We start from the raw sequence: 26,442 nt of genomic DNA, 5'->3' as shown, positions 1-26,442 counted from the left end.
CGTAGGTAGCCCTGGTCCTGATGTCCTGTGTTGTCCTCCAGGTCCATGTCGGCTGTCTGCGTCGTCCTCCAGGTCCATGTCGACGGTCCGTGTCGTCCTCCAGGTCCATGGCGGTGTCCGGGTCCGAAGAAATCCATGTTGGAGCTGTGGAAGGAAATCCTACTCACCTGGTCCTGCGCTGAAGAAGTCTTCTCTTGATCCGACGTAATCCAGGTAATCTTCACAGCTGTCGCCGGTCAGAGACAGTGGAGACAGCGGGGACCGGCGACAGCTTCAACATTACCTGGATTACGTCAGATCAAGAGAAGACTTCTTCAGCGCAGCGCAGGACCAGGTGAGTAGGATTTCCTTCCACAGCTCCAACATGGTTTTCTTCGGACCCGGACACCGCCATGGACCTGGAAGACGACACGGACCGTCGACATGGACCTGGAGGACGACGCAGACAGCCGACATGGACCTGGAGGACGACACAGGACATCAGGACCAGGGCTACCTACGGGATCAAGAAAGGTAAGTATCAGTATGTATGTAATGTGTGTATTAAACTTTTATTTAAAATGGGTGTCAGTGTGTTTTATTTAACTATTTTTTTTACTGTGGCACTACAAGACCCAGCGGGCCCTTTAATGCCCAGCAGGCTGGGACTTGTGGTTCTCCAAGTCCCAGCTTGCTGGGGAGGCTTGCTGGCACTTGTAGTGCCACAGTAAAAAACAATAGTTTTTTCTATTTTTTACACCGCTATCAGCTCGATGCCCACCGCCCAGGGGCATCGAGGACAGCACCAGGCTTCAGCCTGGTCAGGTAAGTCCTGGAGGGGGGGGACCCCTTTATTGGGGGGGTCCCCACTCCCCCAGGGCCCCTGGCCAGGCTGACTGGTCGGTAGGGTTAATGCTTTGGCCGGGGGGACTTGCATAAAAAGTCTCCCCCCGGCTGTGGCATTACCCTGCTGGCTGGTTTTGCCTGGGGCTGGTTCTTAAAATACGGGGGGACCCCTAGTCATTTTGTCCCCCGTATTTTGGGAACCAGCCCCAGAGCAGGAGCCTGGGGCTGGTTGTTAAAAATCAGGGAACCCCTATTTGTCGGGTTCCCTGATTTTTAATTACCGGCTCCAGCCTCTGTCAGCCCGGTGCTGGTTTCGGCTGTGGGGGGGACCCCACGCCGTTTTTTTTTATTTATTTAATTTTTCTATTTTTTTTACACTGAAGCCTGCACGGATCTGACTGATCCGTGCAGGCTAAAACGCAAATACGACATGAAAATGGTGTTCTATTTTCCTGTCGTATTTGCGTGGGTGTTTTACACCACTAAGCAGCCGTATTATCAGTACGGCTGCTTAGTAAATCAGAAACCACCATTCTTTGAATGGTGATTTCTGTCGTATTCTATCGATGGTGTAGACATTCATATTTGTAAATACAAATACGAATGTTCCATCTTTAGGACTACGAATTGTTGTATTTTTGGGATTGTAAATCCCGAAAATACAAATTCGTAAAAAAAAAGGTGTATTTCTGCCTACGAATACACCTTTTTTCTACGAATCCATTTTGGTAAATGTCCCCCTTAATCTCTAAAGGTGTACTGTAAGTGTAAGCTAAGACCAGCCTATATAAATAGATGTATGTGAACACATTTTGTATAGACCCAGCCAGAAAGACTGAATGAGGAAATTGGGTCTTGACATCCTGAGGGACTTGATGAACTTAACCCCCTGAATATATTTGTATGATGTGTGAAACCATTGCAGCATCATATTGTGAATGACCAGCGTTATTAAATATCCTCACTTTAGTGGCTGTAGGGGTTATCTATATTCTAGTTAACTAACGATGAGAAAGTACCTGCACTTACCCCTATAGCCATATGTTTTCAGTTGAATAGATATGAGAAGAAGCAAGTGGTGTTTTCATAACAGTGGAACACTAAGATCTTGTAACAATTACTGTTCATCAAAAAATCCATATAGCTCATCCACCATAAATAAAATGACTTCCTATCTGAAGTTCATACCTTTTCTAAAAGGGGTTACACTGACATGCAATTTTAACACATGGAAAACATATAAATCCTGATCCATTTAAATGTTGTAAAAAATGTTTCTACTTTTAAGAATCTGTATTTTTTGGAGTCATTCTATATAATATGGTAATTCTACAATATATAATAAAGTTTACTAGACCTCATTCTAAATGTCCAACTCTTGGTTCTTTCCCTGCCTTCTTCTTCTTTATTTATATGGGGCGAAAAGAGATCCGCAGAACCCAGTTACAGAGTAAATATACAAATAAGCAAAACAAGTACACAGTGGGGGAAATTTACTAAGATGGGAGTTCTATTTCACATGGGATTTTGCTGTGGGCAATCAATCAGATACTATCTATTATCTTCTAAAATATGCTATATAAATAAGAAATAGATTCTGATTTGTTGCCCATAGCAACAAATGTGACATAGAACTACAATCTTAGTAACCTTCCCCCAGTGACGTACAGTTCAAGACAATATGGGGGAAATTTACTAAAGAAAAATTGTAAAAAATAGGTGTATTTGTATCCAGAAATACACTTATTTTTGACATTTACTATCCCGAAAATACGGCAATTCGTATTCGTATTGATAGCACATCAATATGGATACGAATTGCCATATTTTCGGGATAGGAAATGTCAAAAATAAGTGGATTTCTGGATACAAATACACCTATTTTTTTACAAATTTCCTTTAGTAAATTTCCCCCATAGGTCAAGTACAGGGTATATTACAAAACATCATCAAAACAAGTATCAGGGTGGCAGAAAACAGAGGGATTTGATGCAGTTGAAGGGAGAGTGCAGTAGAAGATAGATTACATAAGGATTACTCCATAGTGTGCTTGAGAGCTAGAGGAGATTGTGGTGACATCAATTAATAATACATTGTTGGAATTGAGGTTATGCTAGAGTGTGGTAGATAACATGTTGAGTTTAAGAAACTGCTGGGACACCCCAAAATAAGAAGCAGATGCAATTTGAGATAATAGTAAAGGAAGCGGGGGAAAGGTCAGGGGGGAAGGGTAGTTTTGAGTGTCATCGGCATAGAGATGATATTGCTTATCAAAATAGTTCATGAGCTTGCCTAAATAAGATGTATACAGAGAGAATAGGAGAGGAAGAAAAACAGAACATTGGAGGACACTTACAGTTAGTGGAAGTGAGAGGGAGGTAGAGACATGAGGAGACAGAGAAGGAATGCTCAGAGAGGTAGAAGAACAGCAAGGAGAGGGCAGTGTTTTGCTTAATCTCGGCTGTTTTTGGAGCATGTGTCAAAAACAGCAGAGAGGTCAGACTGGAGTGTGAGAAGAGAAGGGCAGTGAGGCAGTTGTAGACAATATGCTCAAGGAGTTTGGAGGCAAAAGGGAGAAGAGAGATGATTTGAGTTTGGATACAGTGTTTGCATCATGGAATGTTTTTTGAAATAGGGGAGATGATTGCATGTTTAAAGGCAGAGGAGGCGGTGCCTGATGAGAGAGAGAGAGAGAGAGAGAGAGAGATTAGCAAGGTGGGCAAGATGGAGAAAGAGGAGGCAAGAGGTGATAGGGGAAAAGGTGGGAGAAGGATGTCAGAGTTGGTAAGATGAATTGGAAGGAGTGGTAAGGGAAAGGAGGTTGCTGGTTGCTGCCGGTCTGTTGGGTTGTGATGTCCTGACGTATGGAGTGACAAAGAGGCACCGAGTTTGGAAGACTGGGAAGAGATGAGGTTTTTGCAGTGTGACTGTTTAGCAAAGGAAAGGGGAGTAATGAAAGATGGGAGCAAACGTTTGAAATGGGTGAAGGGAAAATAGGGAGATGGAGAATTCAGAATTAGCGAAATGGTGGGTGAAGACCACATGAATGGAGCACTAATTTACATGGGAGTGTAATGAGGTCCACTGGGAGAGACCAAGCAAAGATGTGAGGTTAAGAAGGCAGATTATTTTGTGAGGGTAATAATTGGGATGTACTTTTCAATTGATCACCTCTTCCCTTAGAATGTACTGTTAGAACCTATAGGCAGGGCCCTTTTTACTTTAGTTCTCCCCTTAGCATTATCCATGTCATCTTTAGGGTTAGATTTATTAAGCTTGGAGAAGAGATAAACTGGAGATAAAGTGGAGAAAAGGTAAAAGGAGATAAAGCACCAGCCAATCAACTCCCAACTGTCTTTTTCAAACACAGCTGATTGGCTATGCTTTATCTCCTTTTACCTTTTCTCCACTTTATCTCCAGTTTATCTCTTCTCCAAGCTTAATAAATCTGCCCCTTACTCCTTTACTTTATCCAAGTCCATTCAGTAATACTGAAACTGCATGCTATCTCTACCTTGTGTACAAGCTCACTGAGTGGTGAATGATTCTACTGTTTGAGTTACCATTGCTTGCAGTACAAGAGAGTGAGCTGTCCTAGTCCTCCTTACTACTGAAATACAGTATGTCATTGTTTGTTTCTGTGTTGTTCCTACAGCTGTGTCCATATACACCAATAATTCAAAAATATCAAAGAGCTGCATTTGCACACTGCAGACAGCATCCTATACAAGTGAATTTTGCCAGGCATTATGGTCAATTGTCATTTGCTCCCCTACATTATCAGATGTTGTTCCAACCAGCCAGATTGGACAATAAATATTTAGGTGTATGGCCAGCTTTAGAGATGTTCCTTGAGATCAGAGACAATTGTCACTTTCAGTTTCATGTTATATGTAATTTATCTATGGACATATATTGGAGCATTTTGTTTCACTTTAAGCATCACGGCGTAAAAAATTGGCATGCAATATTTAAAAGTACTTCCTTTACTCTTGCACTTGTTAAAAGTAACAGAAATTGGTATTTACTCTTCTCATTTTTGTCGCACTAGTGTAAAATTCATTGAACAGAACACTGATTTACTCACTTATCCAAAGAAGAAATGTCATGACAGGTCAGTGTCAAGTTTCACTGGGAAAAGAGAAATGGGGAAAGTTCACACTTGCACAGCAATTTACAACTAGTTTGTAAGAAAAATCCACATGCCTACATGCGTTCGCACAATTTTACTAGGTCATCTCCTGTTTCCTAAAGTCAAACTGACAGTTCAAATAAGCTGTCTGCCTGCACATAATTGTGTATAATCACATTACGCTAGAAAATCAACAAACTGTTGTTGTTTTTTTTCTTCTTTCAATTCAATATAATTCAATGCCTAAAATTCTTCAAATGAGATCATTGAAATATTAACTATTGTAAATTGAATTTAGAAGTGATTTAACATTTGGCTATATTAAAAATGCTAAGCAAGCTTTTAGTTTTACTGTAGAGATCTAAAAGTTGTCAGATTTCTAGTCACTGGTGGAATAATGTGATGAGCAATGAACACTAGAGGGGGGCTTAACCGTTCAGGAGAGATAAATCTCCGACCCCTCTGGGAGAGGGATCAGAGCGATGCTATAGCTACTGACTTAAACAAGCAAAGTTAAGACCTAGGTAACCATGGTTCAAAAGTCAAAAGGTCAAGCGTTGTAGAAAGCCAATTTATAGTGATTTTCTTCAAAAGTCAGCAAATCATAAGTGGAATTGAAAAGTTTAAACCTTATACTCGCTGCTAAGAGAAGCCATTTGAAACTGTGAACTGTAAGTAACCTGTCAGCATTAATTAATTATAATTCACATGTATTTACACAGATAAAAACATTTACATGGAAAATATTTTACAGTCAGAAAACAAAAAACACATTTGTCTAAGAGAAAACTTAATTCCCCTTATTTCCAAACATAAATTGTCTATGGGGGGTATTCAATCTATGCCGACAAGGGAAATATCTGTACTCACCTATTCAATGCTGCAGTAACAACAGCATTGAAGGCTGTCAGATCCGACTTTTTTAAAGTCGCATCTGCTTTGTCGGAAACAGCCGCGAATAGTTGCATTAAAGGCTTTTTTTCGACAATCTGATGCTGTTTTTGCCGATCCGCTGACGTTCCGACACTCCATAGCCGGAACATTGGATCCCGACTGTCGAGTTACTATCAGATCAGACAGAAAACTACCCGGGATTCTGACTGTCGGGACGTTCCAACAGTTGGAACCCCATATTGAATATGCCTCTAAAGTGAGCTTTATATGTATGAGGGAGGGGCAGATAATTCTTTTGGTACTATAGAAAAATAAAAAATCTATTTTTCTATTAAGGTTATTATAGGAGATTCTTAATGTGGATTTTTGCTACAGTAGTTCTACCCTTACAACATAATTTAGGACATGATTTTTTTAATACATAGTGTATACCACTTTTTACTTTTGAGACACGGGGGAAATTTACTAAGATGTGTATTCTACTTCACATGTGATGTTGCTATGGGCAACCAATCAGAATCTTCTTATTTATTTAGCACCCTCTAGAACAGGGGTGGCTAACCCGCGGCTCTCGAGCCGCATGCGGCTCTCCCCCTGATAATGTGTGGCTCCTGCTCCCACTGGAACGGAAGCCGCAGCGCTGCCCGGCGATACGGCTATTTCTGGAAGGCAGCACCCTCAGAGCTGCGCTGCCGCTGACCTTAGCTTGAGGTGTAGCCGAGTAGCAAGGCAGCGCTACGCCTGCAGCTTCCGCTCCATTCTTCTCCCAGCTTCCACCTCGCTTGCAGGAGTAGCAGCCCGCCCCCCCCCCCCCCATTAATCGTGTGATGCCGGCGTGCTCCCCCGACATCACGGACCATCATTCATGGCGCAACAACAGTGCGCACAATATTTGAAATGTCCTCTGGAAGGGACACCAGGAGGGGAGCAGGAGTGTTCTCTGCACTGCGCTCTGCTCCTCTCCCCATAGAAGCAGCTGCATCGCTGTCCATCTCTACCTGCAGCAGCGAAGGCTGGGCTGACCCTCATATAAATATTTACAGTAAGTGGCACTTTTGGGGGCATTGATTAAGGGACACTACTAGTGGCAGTATGTGGGGGTATTACGTTTTGCATAATGTGTGGCATGTGTAAGGGGCATTACAGTGTGTGGCATCATGTAAAGGGGCATTACGGGGTGCAGCATCATGTGTAAGGGGCATTACAGTGTGCAGCATCATGTGTAAGGGGCATTATGATGTGCAGCTTTATGTATAATGGAGAAATTCAGTGTGCAGCATCATGAGTAATGGGTACTTTGGTGTGCGGCATACTTCCAAATAGACCACGCCCCTTTTTTGGGCACGCACATCTTCAACGCGCGCATGTTGTTGGCTCTTTGGCTTGACTACAGATCTTTTTTGGCTCTTTACCTCTGACCGGTTGGCCACCCCTGCTCTAGAAGATAGTAGATAGGATCTGAAATAGACTGAAAAGAGCGAGCCAATGCCCAGACAGAAAGAGTAATCAGTAATAAAGAATATGTATTACTGCGCTTCAGCAGCTCTGCATATTGGGATATACTTGCATAAAATTAAATGGGAGCACTTGTGGTTTTAAGTATTAAATGAATGTGCTTGCCTGTAAGGAAAAAATGGAATGGGTTAAAAAGCTTTATGCATTGATAATGTTTACAGCCCTTCTATGAGTAGCTGTGTTGGTGGGGGAGCAATGTTTGGGCGGCACTGGGGGATCATGCAATGTGGACAGCAACCTACACTTTCTCTACAATACCTCCATCCTTCAGCGGGGTCCGTGTTGCACTGTCAAAGTTCTTATGGTGTGCATCCATCTCCCGACTGCCGCGTCCTCTGTTCGGGTAATGTGTTCTTGGATGTCGGATCGGCAATCCCGGTTTCTGCATCAAACACGTTTTCAGCTCTCACTCTTTGTCAAGGATGCCAGGCCTTTTCTTGTATTCTCTTTTTATACTAAAAAAACTTTATTTAAAATTTGTAAAAACACTTTTTTCTGGGAAGTGGTCATAGGAAAGGGGGAAGTTGTCATGGAAAAAAGGGGCAAGTACATGGTTCAGAATAGTGTGAGGTAAATTGAAGATTTATAAATGAATGGCACTTTTGTTATTGTAGAAATGCATTTAATTCTATATCAATATTATAGATATTATATATGTTTCTGCAGGACAGAAACATCGGTCCCCGATGCGAACACGCCGGGGACTGAAGGAATTAGAATCAGGCCCTATATGTCATTCAGTGCTCCCAATTCACATTATTTGCAACACAGTGCCCTCAATGCACATTATATGCCGCACAGTGCTTCCAAATCACATCATATGTCACTTAGTGCACCCAGTGCACCTTATATGCCACACAGTGCCCTCCGTGCACAATATATGCCACACAATTCCCCCCTTCCCAGTGCACATTATATGCTGCACAGTGCTTACAATCCACATTATATGCCACACGGGTATGTTTCTCCGACAGTCGGGATCCCGACGTCGGTATCCCGACTGCCCGGACTCAGACAGCATGGCCAGCGCAACAAAGCCCCTTGCGGGCTCGCTATGCTCGCCATGCTGCGGGCATGGTGGCGAGCTACGCTCACCACCTATTCTATTCTCCCTCTATGGGGGTCGTGGACCCCCACGAGGGAAAATAGCCGACGGCCGTCGGGAACCCGGCTGTCTGTGTTTTAACAGTCGGGATCCCGACGTCGGGTTAATGACTGTCGGGATCCCGACTGTCGAGACCCCGTCCCACACAGTGCCCCCCAGTGCACATTATATGCCGCACAGTGCCCTCAATGCACATTATATGCCACACAATGCTTCCAATGCACATTATATGCCGCACAGTGCCCTCAATGCACATTATATGCCACACAATGCTTCCAATGCACATTATATGCCACACAGTGCCCTCAATGCACATTATATGCCACACAGTGCCCTCAATGCACATTATATGCCACACAGTGCCCTCAATGCACATTATATGCCACACAATGCCCTCAATGCACATTATATGCCACACAATGCCCTCAATGCACATTATATGCCACTTAGTGCACCCAGTGCACATTATATGCCACACAGTGCCCTCAATGCACAATATATGCCACACAGTGCACCTATCCCCCCAGTGCACATTATATGCTGCACAGTGCTTCCAATCCACATTATATGCCCCACAGTGCCCCCAGTGCACATTATATGCCACACAGTGCCCCCAGTGCACATTATATGCCGCACAGTGCTTCCAATCCACATTATATGCCCCACAGTCCCCTCAGTGCACATTATATGCCCCACAGTGCCCCCAGTGCACATTATATGCCCCACAGTGCCCCCAGTGCACATTATATGCCACACATTGCCCCCAGTGCACATTATATGCCGCACAGTGCTTCCAATGGACATTATATGCCGCACAGTGCTTCCAATGCACATTATATGCTGCACAGTGCTTCTAATGCACATTATATGCCGCACAGTGCTTCCAATGCACATTATATGCCGCACAGTGCATACAATGCACATTATATGCCACACAGTGCCCACAGTGCACATTATATGCCGCACAGTGCTTCCAATGCACATTATATGCCGCACACTGCTTCCAATGCACATTATATGCCACACAGTGCTCTCAATGCACATTATATGCCACACAGTGCCCTCAATGTACATTATATACTACACAGTGCTTCCAATGCACATTATATATGCCACACAGTGCCCTCAATGCACATTATATGCCACTTAGTGCACCCAGTGCACATTATATGCCACACAGTGCCCTCAATGCACAATATATGCCACCAAGTGCCCCCCCAGTGCACATTATATGCTGCAAAGTGCTTCCAATCCACATTATATGCCACACAGTGCCCCCAGTGCACATTATATGCTGCACAGTGCTTCCAATGCACATTATATGCCGCACAGTGCTTCCAATGCACATTATATGCCACACAGTGCTCTCAATGCACATTATATGCCACACAGTGCCCTCAATGTACTTTATATACTACACAGTGCTTCCAATGCACATTATATGCCACACAGTGCCCTCATTGCACATTATATGCCACACAGTGTTTCCAATGCACGATATATGCCAAAGAGCACCCTCAATACACATGATATGACACACAGTGCTTCTAAATCACATTATATACCACTTAGTGCCCTTAGTACCCGTTATATGCCACACAGTGCCCTCAATGTACATTATATGCCACAAAGTGCCCTCAATGCACATACAATTGATCTCAAGATTGCTCACCTGTTTCACTGTCTGAGCGGTGCTCTGTAAAGGGCAAGTGTGTGTTCTGAAGCATGTGGAGACCCAGAAAGGTGGTCGCATTGCAGATGAGCTGTAGTGTGATCAGCAACATATTGATATTATTTCCCCAGTGGTGGTGCCTGTAGAGGAGCACATGTTGCTGAGTCATATCAGATATTAAGCAGGAAGGGGAAGAAAGACGGATCAGCCAATGACTGATTTAGCATCATAGTCAAGCTGATCATTCTGTAATGGGACTGAAGTTGGCCTTGTCATTCTGTAAGGAACCTGGTCCCAGGGAAGGTTCCACAACCATGGAAAATAGCATGGCTGTTTAACTACTGTATGTCAGGGCCAGCCATTGATACACCGTAGCTGACTCCGATAGCGATAAAGACACTGAGATATGTATAATATGCTGAGATTCGTAGTACCATGCAGGTGCACACTCTAAGATTCTCAAAACAATTAGGATAAACTCTACAATTAACATGGAGAATAAATTATGTTCTTATCACGTTTGGCCAAAAATGCATGCCCATCCTCCACACCAAAATGAAACCCTAATAAGATCCTCAATATTAACACATGATATTAATTTATCAATCACCTACCATAAGATCAACCTTTAGGTGTACAATATATACACAATAAGTCAGATAAAAAGGAGGAGGTTTGGTTTGCACACCCAAATTTTAAATACAATTAGAGGTACTACCATGCTGAGACTTGTAGTCAGGGCGGGCTGGCAGATGTTTGACTGAGGGGAAGCACAAAGCACTGGCCCATAAGCACTGTAGATATTTGTGCCTGCAGACGCCAGCCAGTGAGTTCATGGATGTGCAATGGAGCTTTCACTTCTACAAATAAAAAAAATGAAAGTAAAAAAAAATCTAATATAATAAAAACAAATAATTTACATTTTGAAATGATTTTGGGACCCCTGAAACATTTTTGGGGTTATTCAGTTATTGATCACAGCTCTGCAATTTCACAAGGCGGACAATTATCGAACAACTGCTCATGTGTACGGATTGTAGCACGCATGTGCTAGGCCAAACAGTAAAACATTCCATCGTCTTTACTGTTAGCAAGCCGACCACAAGTAGATTGACAGGAAGCCGGCATTTTGGGGTTGTAACCGCCCATTTTCTGGGAGTGTCAAGAAAAATTGAGGCGTCCCCAGGCTTTTTTAGGGAAAGCATGTCATGTCAACTTCGGCCTCAATAAGCCTGCTTCTATTGCACAGGCAGAGTAGTTTCTGCATTACACACAGACTGCGAAGACTGTGAAAATCATTCAATGAGATGATGTAATGGGCATCATGGTGTGTGGTGTAGCGTGTACTGGGCATCACGGTGTGTGGCATAATATGTAATGGGCATTACGGTGTTCAATAAGCCTGTGAAAATTGCACAAGCCTGTGATTATCTGCAAATCCATTTACAATAATTTACCATCAAATGATTTTCCTAGTGTGTGCAGTCTGTGGGTAGTCCAGGACTTACTCTGGTGCTGCGATAGAAACAGGAATTGAGTCGGAGCTGACATCACGGTCTGTGACTGTTACTTATGGGCCAGTGCTCTGGTCTTGTCCCCCAGGCTAAAAGTTGCCAGCCAGCCACTGGTAGGAGGGTAAGGCAGTAGGGGACTATGAAGGCAGTGGGTTACAGGAGAGGCAGTTTATGACATCAGGAGGCTATTGGTGACAGCAGATGGCTGTGGGTGAAAGCAGGAGGCTGTGGGTTGCAGCTAGTAACATGGAGATGCAGTCAGTGACAGTGGGAAGCAGTGGTTGACAGAGAGAGGCATTGGGTGAAAGAGTGAGGCTGATTGTGATTATGGTGGCATTGAGTGACAAGGACACTGCCACAGTTCACCATATGGACCAGTGGCGTAAGTTCATCCGGAGGCAAGAAAAAAGTCGGTGATAGATAGATAGATAGATAGATAGATAGATAGATAGAATGTCAGGATTGCATCAGGAAATTGAGCAAATGAGAGGGGAGAGCAAGATAGTGTCAGGGATAGATATAATGTAAGGGATAGAAAGTGAGGGGAAAGCGAGACTGTTGGGAATAGAGAGAGAGGGTGGTAAGAGAGAGGGGGTAAGGTACAAAGAGAAAGGGGATGAGAGGGGAAGTCAAGCAGAGTTAGTGGGGTCAGGCAAAGAGAGATGGGTGAGAGTGGGGTCAGGCAGAGAAAGGGAAATGGTGAAGGGAGTCAGGCAGAGAGAGAGAGGTGTTATGCGGAGAGAGAGAGAGAGGGGGGTATCAGGCAGAGAGAGAGGGGGGGGGGTCAGGCAGAGAGAGATAGGGGTTTCAGGCAGAGAGAGAGGGGGGTCAGGCAGAGAGAGAGAGAGGGGGGTCAGGCAGAGAGAGAGAGAGGGGGGGGTCAGGCAGAGAGGGGTGTCAGGCAGAGAGGGGGGGTTCAGGCAGAGAGAGGGGGGGGTCAGGCAGAGAGGGGTGTCAGTCAGAGAGAGAGGAGTGTTAGGCAGAGAGAGTGGGGAGGGGTGTCAGGCAGAGAGAGATAGAGAGGGGGTGTCAGGCAGAGAGAGAGAGAGGATGGGGTGGGGGGTCAGGCAGAGAAGTGCTGATCCCTTCTGGGCCGTGCACACAAAGCACGGTCTGGTGTGAGGTGACAGGAGGGATGAGAGGGTGACAGGTACCTTCTGCATGTCGTCGGCTTGCTACGCTGCAGCTCCTCGGCATCCTGCTGCGGGCCGGCTGGGTAGGAGTGTGTAGAGCAGCCTCGGCAGGCTGGAGCTTCTCCGCGGGCTTCTGGGTATGCTTCTCCCAGTGATGGTGATGGGAGGCTGGTCAGGCTGACACCCGGCCGCTGACAGGGCTCGTATGGTGCGATCAGGGGTGGAGCTACACTATTCTTCTGGGGGGAAGGGGATGATCACCCCCCTTGTCCCCCTCTGTATCCATCCCTGAGTGGTGCGGTCCCTCTCTGGCTTCGGAGTCTCCAGGTCGACTACCGGCTCCTGTTGGCATGCTGTCACTTTGCAACTAATCAGGTGACAAGCAGGGCGGTGGGGTTGGATGGGGAGGGTGGCGCTGCTGCATACTGTAAGGGTACTGCCGGCAGCACCTCTACAAATAAGCATAACATAGGGGGGCAGTGGAGTCAGTACCCCCCTTTAAGGCTGGCACCCGGCGGCAGATGACTCCATTGCCTCCGGGAGTTTCGCCACTGATATGGACACTTGTTGGCACCCTCTCTGAGAGCTGTAACTTCAATGAGAATTAGGGTAGAGAGCAGTTCAGTGCTCTCCCACAACTCACCAACAATAATTCCAGGAGGAATAAATTACATACTGACAGACAAAGACTAAGTAGGTAACTACATCAGAGCACATTCACCTATGACCTTGAGCTGAGTCTCATGGGATTAGCTCCATGGGGTTACTGATCCCCCTTGCCTCTATTCCTTTCCATAGACCCCTAAAGCCAGCTGAGCATTTCTGACATATGTAAAAAAAAAAAAAGAATTTTAAGTTTTGTCAGTAATATAGCCATGGCAGCTTTAGGCCTCTAAGAACCCAAGGGCCTTTGGGCCTAATTCTAGTTCACTCTTTCTGACTAAATCCTTCTTAGATGGACAAAATCATGTGCACCGCAGGGGGGCAGATGTAACATGTGCAGAGAGAATTAGATTTGGGTGAGTTATTTTGTTTCTGTGCAGGGTAAATACTGGCTGCTTTATTTTTACACTGCCATATAGATCTCACTTTAAAGTAAAACCCCCACCCAAATCTAATTCTCTCTGCACAAGTAACATCTGCCCTACCTGCAGTGCACATGGTTTTGTCCATCTAAGAAGGATTTTGTCAGAAAGAGAACTAGAATAAGGCCCTTGGTTCTGTACACCGGCTTCATCGCCAGTAGTTCTGTTTTTATTTGATTACATTTTATTATAGAATAAGTATGGTATTGTAGAAACAATGGCCTTAAACACAGTATTACCATCTGAAAACAAAACACGGCAGGTCTAAATGTGGTCCTTCTGCTATTCCATCATACTTCACACAGTTTGCAAATCCTAAATACACAATACAGAAAGCTCAACTGGACCGATGGTGAACCCATTAGAGTTGGAGCAGCAGAACCACTTCTCTTGGTGAGAAGAAAGCCTACAGAACTAATGATCAACAACTAGGGTGGGAGGGAGGTTTGTCTCATAGGTAAGATGCTCTGAAAGCTTCCGGAGGGCATACCCATGAGATTAAAAAATGACAAAACTCCACACTTAAATCAACCAATAAAAGGGCATGAATACCCAACAGACAGACCATCACTTAACCCTATGCACCTCTACTTTAAACTTGTCTTAAACAGTGTAAGCTGACCCAGCCTAATGGGTTTAAACATTCACCAGGCATATTAAATGCCTTCTGTCACTCTTACATTCAACTCTAAATCACCCCAGAGCTTCCATGTATTTTAAGAGCAGGACAATGCGTTCTCGACTTTTGATTGACAATTAAAGTAGCTGTAGAGAAGAAGCAAATAGCAGACAGAGCAGCTACTGTTTGATAGGGTTTTGATAAAACTATTTAAATGGCTCAAGCATGACATATATACAGACAGAATAAGAAAGAACTGTCTTGACATAGGTTAAACCTGTTTTCTTGTACATGTAAAGTTCACATTTTGCCATTCACTATACACCAAAAAAAGATAAAATACTGGAGTTTTAAAGCCGTCTATTGCCTGCTGGGCTGCTATGGGCTGTTGAACGTTTGTTATTTCTTCCCTCAACTTAACTCTGATTATTCCTGCTGGGTGAAAAATGTGTATTTGCCAACAGACACAGGCACCGCTAAACGTGTTCTTGCTTGGTTAGTGCAGCAGTACATCACATGGTGCTCTCTGTTTGCCTCTGATTCTAGAGATTATCTTCTAGGAGTAGTCCTGAATACCTGATTTAAGGGAAATCAAAACTGCATTCAGTGGTCATGTTCATTCTCATTATCAACGGGCCATAGCAACCCGTCTTTTAGTAGGATAAAGAAAAGTCTCTGAACTTCAAATAGGAAGTGTATCGATCAAATGAAATAGACACTTTCATGTTAGGTTCTTGGCTGCTTAAGTGTCTTTTGAAAAATTCTATCTTTAAATGCAAAAAAAAAACTTGGTAGATATATCTCATCTTAAAACATGTCTACCTATCCAAACCAGATTTATTACGAATTTTTGCATTGAGTGAAATTGAATTTGAAATACTGTAAAAAGCAAACTGACAATATACAGCCAAGAAATACAACGATGAATACTACAATAAATTGGAATTACTGTACTGTTTGCATTTTGTTGTCTTGACTGCAGTCACGTATTTAGAGTAAGTTTAAAGATGTCACCATAGAGTAATACAGTGACATGAGTATTATCTACCACTTACTGTAGACATTGTTTTACCGCTTTAATAGATTTCTGCACCAAAATGAACTATTGAGGGAAAGGCCTGTTAATCTGGGCACTCTCTAAATCAGGGGTGGCCAACCGGTCAGAGGTAAAGAGCCGAAAAATATCAGTCGTCAAGCCAAAGAGCCAACATCATGCGCGCGCCGAAGGCGCGCGCGCCAAAAAGGGGCGTGATCGGTGGATTGGTCAGGGGCGTGGTCATATGACACAAGGAGAGTGGCCACATGACAAAACTTTATGCCCCCAGTGCCAGATATGCCCACCACAGTGCCAAACATCATATGCCCCCCACAGTGCCAAACATCACATGCCCCCCACAGTGCCAAACATCACATGCCCCCCACAGTGCCAAACATCACATGCCCCCCACAGTGCCAAACATCATATGCCCCCCACAGTGCCAAACATCATATGCCCCCCACAGTGCCAAACATCACATGCCCCCCACAGTGCCAAACATCACATGCCCCCCACAGTGCCAAACATCATATGCCCCCCACAGTGCCAAACATCATATGCCCCCCACAGTGCCAAACATCACATGCCCCTCAAAGTGCCAAACATCACATGCCCCTCAAAGTGCCAAACATCATATGCCCCTCAAAGTGCCAAACATCATATGCCCCTCAAAGTGCCAAACATATGCCCCACACAGTGCCAAACGTCATATGACCCCACAGTTAGGAAGCTGGGCCCTCCAGCACAGGTGTTGCCCACAGTGCAACACCTATGCTGGAGGGCCCAGCTTCCTAACTAAAGGGCCCACCTAGAGGGCCAGGAGGGCCCAACAAACAAATGAGCCACGGGCCAAGAGGGCCCGACTAATGCGCACACAGGCCAGAAGGGCCTGAATTTGCCCACGGGCCTAGTGCCCGACACCCGGTGGTCTAGGGTGGATGGAGGGTAGGAGGCCAAAGGCCCCTACCTGGTGTTGGGAGAGGCCGCTGGGGGGAGCTTCGTCAGCTCTTTTGCTTCCCACCCCCACTGGCCTCTTCCGGGAGCCATCTTCTTTTTTCTTGCAGAAGGCGCCGGAGATCTTCTGTCTTGATCCCGGCGTCTTCTGCGGCGCCGGAACTCTTCTCCCCGCCGCCGTCTTCTGCGCCATCCTCCGGCGGCTTCTCGCGTCTTCAGGAGCGCTCCTGCGCTCCGCCGGCGTGGAGAAGACTTTTCGCCCTCCCGCTGGCGTCTGATGTCAGACGCCGGGGGCAGGGCGGAAACGGCGTGGCGAGCGCTGATTGGCTCGCCGCGGTCGTTTCCTAATGGCCGCCGATGCAGCGTTTTGAATTTGGCAGCCGAATTGGCGCCAAATTCAAAACCCCGCTTTGCAGACGGGAGGCTGGAGCCACAATTTACCGCGGGTTGGCCACCGCTGCTCTAAATAAATGAACCCGCCATCCTGAGTGAGGAGCAGTGCCGGTATCAGCATGCCACAGCGTGCCTAAACGCACCGCAACAAATAAGACACTCAGCTTGGCATTTGGTGAATTGCATTACAGGATGAGTGCAATACCAGTGATCATCCATGGATTTTGTTTTTTAAAGCCACCATTGCACGTTAGATGGCATTAGATGTCACAGCACAGTTGCTACTGTATAGCGAAAGAATCTGCATTGCACGTTCCTGATGTGTCCATTGAAATGCGCTGTAACAGAATTTTTTTTTTATTGAAATACATAGTTGTGTGCCTTATTACGCTATTTATTACGGGCTATGGGGAGGAGTGAGCAAGTGTACAGTATGTTCCCTGAGAATGTCGCACGTGTGCGAGGGGAGACGCTTGTGCGTCCAATTCCTAGCAAACAGCTTGCCAAGACGGGCTGATGTGGTGTGAAAGATAACCTACAGTATGAAGTTAGCAATGGAATAGATTTTACATGTGAAAGGGCACTGCTGTCCGTGCATCACATTAGGCTACACTGAGATTTATGCTACAGCAGAAACTACATACAGTACAGTACAAGCAGGCCAGACTCGAGCACAGAAGGGGTTACCAGGTGTCAGCACTGGCTTCATGGGAGCCCACAACTATGGAGCTAGCAACCTTATAGGTTCCACGTGTGTATGGGCACTGCTGTCCGTGAGTCTCATTAGGCTATTTATAACAGGCTATGGGGACAAGTGAGCGAATATACCATACAGCACATTCGCCGAGAATGTGGCGTGCATGCATGTGAGGTGCTTGTGCGTCCCATTCCCGGGACATGGTGCACTGGAACGGGTTGCTGCAGCACCCTAGATAACCATGGATCCATACTCTAGGTTACAGACTAGAGTGCAGAGGGGATTAACAAAATGGCTACCGGGTATCAGCCAGGGCTTCATGGGAGCCCACAACTATAGATCTAGCAATGATATAGTTTCCCCTTGTGTAAGGGCACTGCTGTCCGTGCATCTCATTACACTGCACTGGTTGAACACAATTTTATGCTATAGCAGGAATGTCATACAGTACGATCAGGCCAGACTCAAGCACAGAGGGTTAATAAAATGGCTACCAAGTATCAACCAGGGCTTCATGGGAGCCCACAACTATGGATCCAGTAATTGTACAGGTTCCACTTGTGTAAGGGCACTGCTGTCCGTTTGTCTCATTGAAATACAGTACAGTAGTGTATGTACAGTACTGTAAAAACTGTACAGTACATACAGTACTTTAGTACAGTACTTGCAATATTTTATGTAACAGTGCAATGAACAACTTACAGTACATTAGTACAGAGACTGTGCCAGGCTTACCTGCTTGCAGAACACAGGAGAGACCTTATGCCAATGCCAATTGTTTTCAATGTAGAATGCCACAGGGTGTAGAGTTAATAATGCATCTCTGGCTATGGTGGCACACTTGAGAACTGTATGTTTCAAATCAGCAGAAGATCTATTTAATCATAAGTAGATACTGTAGTTTAAGTAGTTTAAGCCATTGATACTTAAAATTCTGAGTTTTATATTGTACACAAAACGATATACAAAGATCTATAACATATGTATTATATTATATTATATTATTCCTCCAGAACTATTCCTTACATTCTTTTCATTTGAGGTACATATTTTACTCCTCTACCATCCTGCCAATCTTCAAGTTGCTGTAATTTTCCGTCCCCCTGGCATTCCCTCCAAATTCCTCGACAACTTTGCTTCCTGGCTTCCTCACTTCCTGTCTTTTGACATTCCCTCCATTATCCTAGGTGATTTCAGCATCCCTATTGATAACCCCTCAAAATCACCTGCCTCTAAACTCCTTAATCTCCCATCTTCACTTGTCTCTCCCAGTAGACCACCTCACCCTACCATTTCAATGGGAACTCACTGGATCTGGTTATCACTCATCATTGCGATATTTCTGATTTCTCCAACTCCCCTTTTCCCCTCTCTGACCACCACCTGCTCTCCTATACCTTATCTCTCTCTGCTTCCCCATCTCTACCTCCTAAGGCTACCATCACCAAACGTATCATTGAAGCTATTGACACTTCATCCTTGTCCTCCCTATTTGACTCACCTCTCTCCTATTCTCTCTCTCTCATGCCCCAAACAAGGCATTTCCCTATACAATTTATCCCTTACCTCTGCACTTGACACTGTCGCCCCATCAACCACTATCCAACCTCGCAAATCAACACCTCAACCATGGCATACCAAATGCACAAGATATCTTCAAAAATGCTTACGCACTACTGAGCGACAGTGAAGGAAATCACGCTCGAAGGCAGACTTCCTCCACTTCAAACTTATGCTCTCATCCTTCAGTGCTGCCCTTTCCCTTGCTAAAGAATCTTACTTCAAAATTCTCATCTCCTCCAGTCTTCCAACCCTAGATGCCTTTTTGCCACTGTCATCTCCCTCCTCTGCCCACCAGCACCTCTCCCTTCCTAACTGTCTGCTCTCGACTTTGCCACTTATTTCACATCCAAGATTAACTCCATTCATCAAGACATTGTATCCCACCAGAACGCCAGCAACCAGCCCATTAAGGGGTGAATAGGTTCAAGTTTTGCCTCAGGTGCCAAGAAGCATTATAACGACCCTGCAAGCAAGGTCCATGCTTAAACTTGGTACACACTGCGCAATATGCCATCTGGTCATAGGCGAGCTCAGGGAGGACAGAAACCTCCCATGAAGAAGAAGGGTAAATCGAGCATCCGACCTGGGTAAATGGCAAAAGACTAATCGGACCTTCTAGTAGCTGGTTCCCTCCGAAGTTTCCCTTGGCGCTCAAACCTAGCGACATTGCCAGTGACAACATGTTGGCGGCGATATGAAAATAAATCCCTATCGGTCCAGTGTGTATCTGGTTTTAAACTGCCACTGTAACACCCCTTTTCCATCTGAAACCCGTGTTAAACATGGGTTTTTAAACACGGATCATACTCATGTAAGACACGGGTAAAAACACTGTTTACACTGCACATAGACCCGCGTTAGACCCGTGTTGGAGCCATTTACACTAAACCCGGGTAAGCTTTGAAAAAAAACAAGAATGCCCACTAAACATAGCTTTTTTCAATAAAGAACCAATAAACGGCCTCAGAGCGTTACCCGGATATAAAAACCCGGGTAATGTGCATTTAAACTGCGCACAGACACGTGTCATTGCCGTGTTCTACCCTGGTAGATACCAGGGTAGAATTCCCTGGTCTCTCTACCCGTGTTTTTTAAGAGTGTCTGTGCGCGTCCCCACGCAAAAACCCGGGTGGAATTTCCTAGTGGAAAAGGGGTATCACAGAGAGATGAAACTACAGTAGCAAGAATAAGAAGATAACAATGTACAAACCTTCTAGCATTTGAATAAAAACTCTTTGTGGAAATTGGATCTTTGGAAAATATTTTGTCAATTGGATTAGTACACACTGAGATGAATAAATAAGTTATGCAAAAAAGGGGGGGGCAGAAGCATGTAAGCTACGAAAAAATGTCAAGCTTCATACAGCAGCGAGGAATTAATATTCAAAAGGTTAAGGTGTCTGTGAAATGTATGTAATGAGTAACACTCATAGTTTGTTACTATAGGTTCATTGCTTCTAATGTTGAGGATGGCACATGGATAATTTACGATTCCCATTGTCCCCTCTGCAGGGATTAATTCTGAATTATTTATGTACCTATATGCTCACAGAACTGAAACATTTTAGTTAAAGTCAGTCGTTCACATCTAGCCCTGAAATTATTCAGCCCTTCTTGCTAAATCTGATGTTAGCCTCTTGTGATTTAAGTCATAACATTTTATTTTCAATCCCACCGAGAAAGCATACAGCACAAGAATACAATACATATGCTTAACTTTGAAATCTAAAAATATGTTTATTTTACTCGGAATTGCAAATATGTATTTGTTGATTCAAACAGTATCAGACTGTAAACAGTAGTAATAATGTCACATTTTTCCTGGATTTTAGGAATATGTGGCAGGACGGAAAAAATGGCCAAATTAAACTTTAAATGCCATTTTGCAGCACAACGGTTAAACATGTACCTCATGACCCTGAAATGGAATCTAATTAGAATATTCAATCAACTGTTGTGGCGGCATCACATTTTTAAAGGCATTTTCCACTTTTGGAAGGATTTTTTTTCCCATAAGTACATTCAGGGCCTGATTCAGAGATTTATGCAGGTCTGCTGCAGCATGCAGATTCTCGAATATCAGAAATCGGTAGCTGCGCAAGTTCCGTTCATGCACAGAATGGACCTTGTGATCTCTCCCCCCTGCCACTGCCTGTGGCACTTCCCCCCCTGCCCAGTGGCGTAACTATAGCACCGCAGCCCCCACGGTCGCGGGGGGGCGCTGTGCATGTGGGGGCGCCGGGGGGCTGCGTTGCTATAGTTAGCACCCTCCCGTCCGCCCATCCGCCTATCCACCGCTTGCCGCCCGCCCGCCCATCGCCCGCAGCCTAACCTGTCTTCAGTTCTGCTAGTGAGATGGACCACAATAAAATGTCCGCCCCATATAGCAGACAGATCTCTGAAACTATCTGCTGTATGGGGGCGGACATTTTGTGTTGGTCCATCTCCATAGCAGAAGAATGAAGCCAGCAAGGGAGCCGGGACCAGCGGCAGCAAGACAGCTAAGGCTGCGGGTAGGGGATGGGGGAGGGGGGTTGCTGCGGAGGGGGGGGGGGGGGGGGCGCCCCCCATTAATGGCGGGGGGCGCCCAATTCATAGTTACGCCCCTGCCCCTGCCACTGCCTGATTGACAGCCAGCAACATTGAGAGGTGGGGAAGGGGGCTGGGGGCAGGAAGGACTGCATTTCCAGAAATGGGGATGTGTCATCCCTGTTTTCTGGGAGGGGAGAACAGGGGGTCTATGTTTTATCGCATTATCACACAATCTTCCTGACCTTTCAACAGTCAGCTGAATGAGCTGGAGATTACTTAGCCAGGGCAGTAGAGAGCCTGGTCAGACCCAGGTATTTATCATGGGGGCGTGTCCTAATCAAAGGAGGCATAGTCATACGCCCTTTAAAATAAAATAAAAAATAGAAAATATATTCCTTAAGCACCTCCATGGCCACATTGCACCCCAGCACACAGTAGAAGAGTTGCTGCAGCTCCTGCTTTCAGGTATTGGGTGGAGAACTAGGGTCACAACTGGGCCCCTCCATCAGACATGGGCCAAGGTAATTTGTACCCCCTCCCTCTTGGCACCCGTGAACTCAGCTGTCCATTTGCATCAAACAACGCAACCTATGGTTTCAATGTCAGATCCCAGATTGGGATCACAGCTACATACAGAAGCCACCTCTTCTACTGAGATATCTCCTGCATGTCTCTCCATGACATCAGATGAAAATACATTGCTGGTTGCATGCAGCATTGTATTTTTGATCAACACTTAATCAGACCCATAATGTAATGATTAATGCAATACTATTTCATTGATCAGTCTGCCTACTGGAGTATCTAGCATGTATAGAGTGCAGCAAATGGACTCATGCGCTTGACTGTAGAGGGTTTTTGTGTGTGCACTAATAGCACAGTGTACGATGACTAATCAGATAATTGTTAAAGCTTATTGTTTCATTGACATGGAGTGCTATGTGCTCTCTTGATGTTTTTATTGGTGATCTACTAGGAGGGGATACACACTATGTCATAGATAAGCAATAAAGTGCCAGCCAATCAGCTCCTAACTGACATGTTACAGGCTCTGTTTGAAAAATAACAGTAGCTAAATGGTGGGAGTAGTTTATCGCTATACATTTTTATCACTCTTCAAGACTTTAGGTGCCCATACGTGTTACAATGGTACTCTTTACCTAGAACGGCGCCCATCGCACCGATGCAATGCCGTGATTTCACATAGAAATACATGTTAAAATGTAAATCGCGTCGGTCGCATCGCATGCGACCAAAAATCACATGCGATGCGACCCACGCGATTACCGCGATTTCACATAGGGAACAATGTTAAATGGCCCAATTGACCCGATTTTACATAGGGAACAATGGCCCACAGAGACCAAATAGGCACCCTCAAGTGTGAAATGGCCCCCCCAATTGTTAACGCCACCCCACTATCAACATCAACCCGAAGCGTGGCGAGTGCAGCGAGCCCACGAGGGGCGCCGGTACACGTCCTTTTCATACCCCCACTATCCACGTCGGCGTGGAGTTGAGAACAGAAAGTGTGGCGAGCGCAGCGAGCCACCGAGACCGAAGCGTGGCGAGCGGACGAGGATATCTGTGGAGCCCGCGAGGGGACGCGGATACCTGTGAAGGTATCCGCGTCCACTCGCCATGCTTCGGGCTCGGTGGCTCGCTGCGCTCACCACACTTTCTATTCTCAACTCCATGCCGACGTGGATAGTGGGGGTATGAAAAGGTCAGAGGACGCGTACCGCCGCTCCTCGCGGGCTCGTTGCGCTCGCCACGCTTCGGGTTGACGTTGATCGTGGGGTGGCATTAACAATTGGGGGGGCCATTTCACACTTGAGGGTGCCTATTTGGGCTCTGTGGGTCATTTAACATTGTTCCCTATGTAAAATCGGGTCAATTGGGCCATTTAACATTGTTCCCTATGTGAAATCGCGGTAATCGCGTCGGTCGCATCGCAAGCAATTTTTTACCTTGCGATGCCCAAGATCCAAATCATGGGCGCCGTTCTAGGTAAAGAGTACCGTTACAATTATTGTATACAGTATTGTATACAAAATTGCATCTGGTCGCATCTCTGTTTTGTGATAAGATGAGATCTTATCTCATCGCAAAACCGAGATGCGATGAGATGCGATATTGTATACTAGAGATGTGCGGCGGCCACTTTTTCGGGTTTTGGTTTTGGATCTGGATCTCCCTTCGTGTTTTGGATCTGGATTAGTTTTGGCAAAACCACCTTTGTGGGTTTTGGTTTTGGTTTTGGATCTGGATTTTTATGAAAAAATGCTAAAAATGGCTAAAATAACAGAATTTGGGCCTGTTTTTGCCCCTAAAGTATTATTGACCTCAATAACATTAGTTTCTACTCATTTCTAGTAAATTTTGATCACTTCACAGCTTACAAAATTGTTTTCATTTACTGTAGTTGGGCCAAAAGGGTATACCGAGGTAACTGGATGACTAAGCTAAGCGACAGCAGTGGGCATCACATACATGTGGACCTTACACTTCCAACCTGGCACATCTTGGAAGCAGAGCGGCACTGCAGGGGCAGACAGGGTGGCAGTTTAATAAACTATCCCAAAAAAGAAATGCTCCAAAGAGCAAAAAATACAAAGAGGTATCGGCCTTGTCATGACTGGTGGTAGCATCTTCAGCACTTCTATCAGGTTGCTGATCTCCCACTATTTCCTCCTCCATCATCCTCCAAAAATGTGTTTTTATTTTATTTATTACTTTTATTTATTTTTCTTACTTTACACTGGACACAGCCTGTCACACTGGACACAGCCCCTTGGACACAGCCCCTTGGACACTGGACACTGCCCCTGGACACACAGCCTCATCACCCTGGACACACAGCCTCTGAACACAGCTCCTGTACACTGGACACAGCACCTGTACACTGACACAGGCCCTGTCACACTGGACAAAACCCCTGTACACTGCCCCTGTACACTGGACACTGCCCCTGGACACAGCCCCAGGACACTGGACACAGCTCCTGTACACAGCTCCTGTACACTGGACACAACCCCTGTACACTGGACACAGCCCCTGTACACAGCCCCTGTACACTGGACACAGCCCCTGTCACACTGGATACAGGCCCTGTCACACTGGACACAACCCCTGTACACAGCCCCTGTACACTGGACACTACCCCTGGACACAGCCCCTGGACACTGGACAGAACCCCTGTACACTGGACACAGCCCCTGTACACAGCCCCTGAACACTGGACACAACCCCTGTACACTGGACACAAACCCTGTACACTGGACACAGACCCTGTCACACTGTACACAGGCCCTGTCACACTGGACACAAGCCCTGTCACACTGAACACAGCCCCTTGTACACTGGCCACTGCAGCCCCTGTACACTGGACTTGTTTACAGCAGCCCCTGCAGATCCTAATCGAGTGAGCAGCAGCAAAATAATATATTATTATTATAGCACAGCACACAGCACAGAGCACAACCACCCTCTTCCCTCTCCTATTCTGGAGTAAAGATGGCGGGGCGCGCGTGCGTCTTATATAGAATCCAGATCCCGCGAGAATCTGACAGCACGATGCTGACATTTTGCCTCGTTTTCGGTCCAAAAACTCCCGAGCCGGCTCGGATCCAGACTCGGATCGCGATATTCGGCTCTGTCGGATCCAGAAAAACCGGACCCGCTCATCTCTATTGTATACAATATTGTATACAATAATTGTAACGCGTATGGGCACCTTTAGCCTGCCTCTGGAGCTAGAGCTGGAGGTCCATGTGGTTAGTAAAGGGTGATCTAGAATAAAATCTGTAAAGGGATATCGTTGGAATGGTGGCGGATATATCAATGGTTTGTCATTGTTAAAATATGCTTTTTATTGTATAGTATCACTTCATCCTGTTCATAAACCTTGAACTCTGCCATTTTCCCCATCTGCTCTTAGTCATTTTCCACTACTTTGGACTTGATTAACTGTCCTCCCCTGATTTGCCTCCTTCCTATCATTCCTTCTGTTTCTCTACTTCATTATCTCACATTCATCTTTTTTCTACTATTGATTGTGGTCTAACAAAGTACAATTATTACCTCTCTCCTCTTTTCTGGCTCTTTACACCTTTTCTACCAGAGAACTCATCCCCTCATGCGTCCTGAAGTCAGGTGCACCAATTACAACTCTCACACCTGTTGTGAGTCAGAGTGATCTATGCACATGCCACGAATAGGGATGTTCCTTTACAGAAGGGGAATGGTTTCATGTCCCAAACCATTTTTTTGTCATTCTTCAAATTTCTATGACTGCAGAGCTGGACCCTACACAGTGACAGGAGCCCAATGCTGCATGTAATGTTACAGTGCAGCAACCAGCATTGAATAAATAAATATGCATTGCATTGCTATTGACTAGTATTTATTCTTCGTGAGCAAGTGGGAATTTTTATAAGTATTTTCCATTGTTTTCCTATTTTTCAGTTTGAAACTAAAAGCTGAGGAATAGTGCATAATATAAACTAAAGATGAATAAGGTGACTTTTAGGGGGTTAATTTACTAAATCTTTTAAAAATGAAAAAAGATGATTTGCCCAAAGCAACAATCAGATCTTGTCTATTATTTTATAGGATGCAATAGAGAAATGATTGACAGAAATATGAGCTTTAGTAAATTTACCTGTAGGGGATATTCAATGATGGCCGATATTTCCGATACTTGGAAATAGCATCCAGGACCTATTCGTTCCTGTCCATTTTCGTCCTCTTTGAAAATCCAAATCTGCAAAA

The sequence above is a fragment of the Crinia signifera genome, chromosome 1 (assembly GCF_055691185.1).
Source record: "Crinia signifera chromosome 1, ASM5569118v1, whole genome shotgun sequence".
Taxonomy (NCBI): domain Eukaryota; kingdom Metazoa; phylum Chordata; class Amphibia; order Anura; family Myobatrachidae; genus Crinia; species Crinia signifera.
This window is presented reverse-complemented; position numbering follows the sequence as displayed.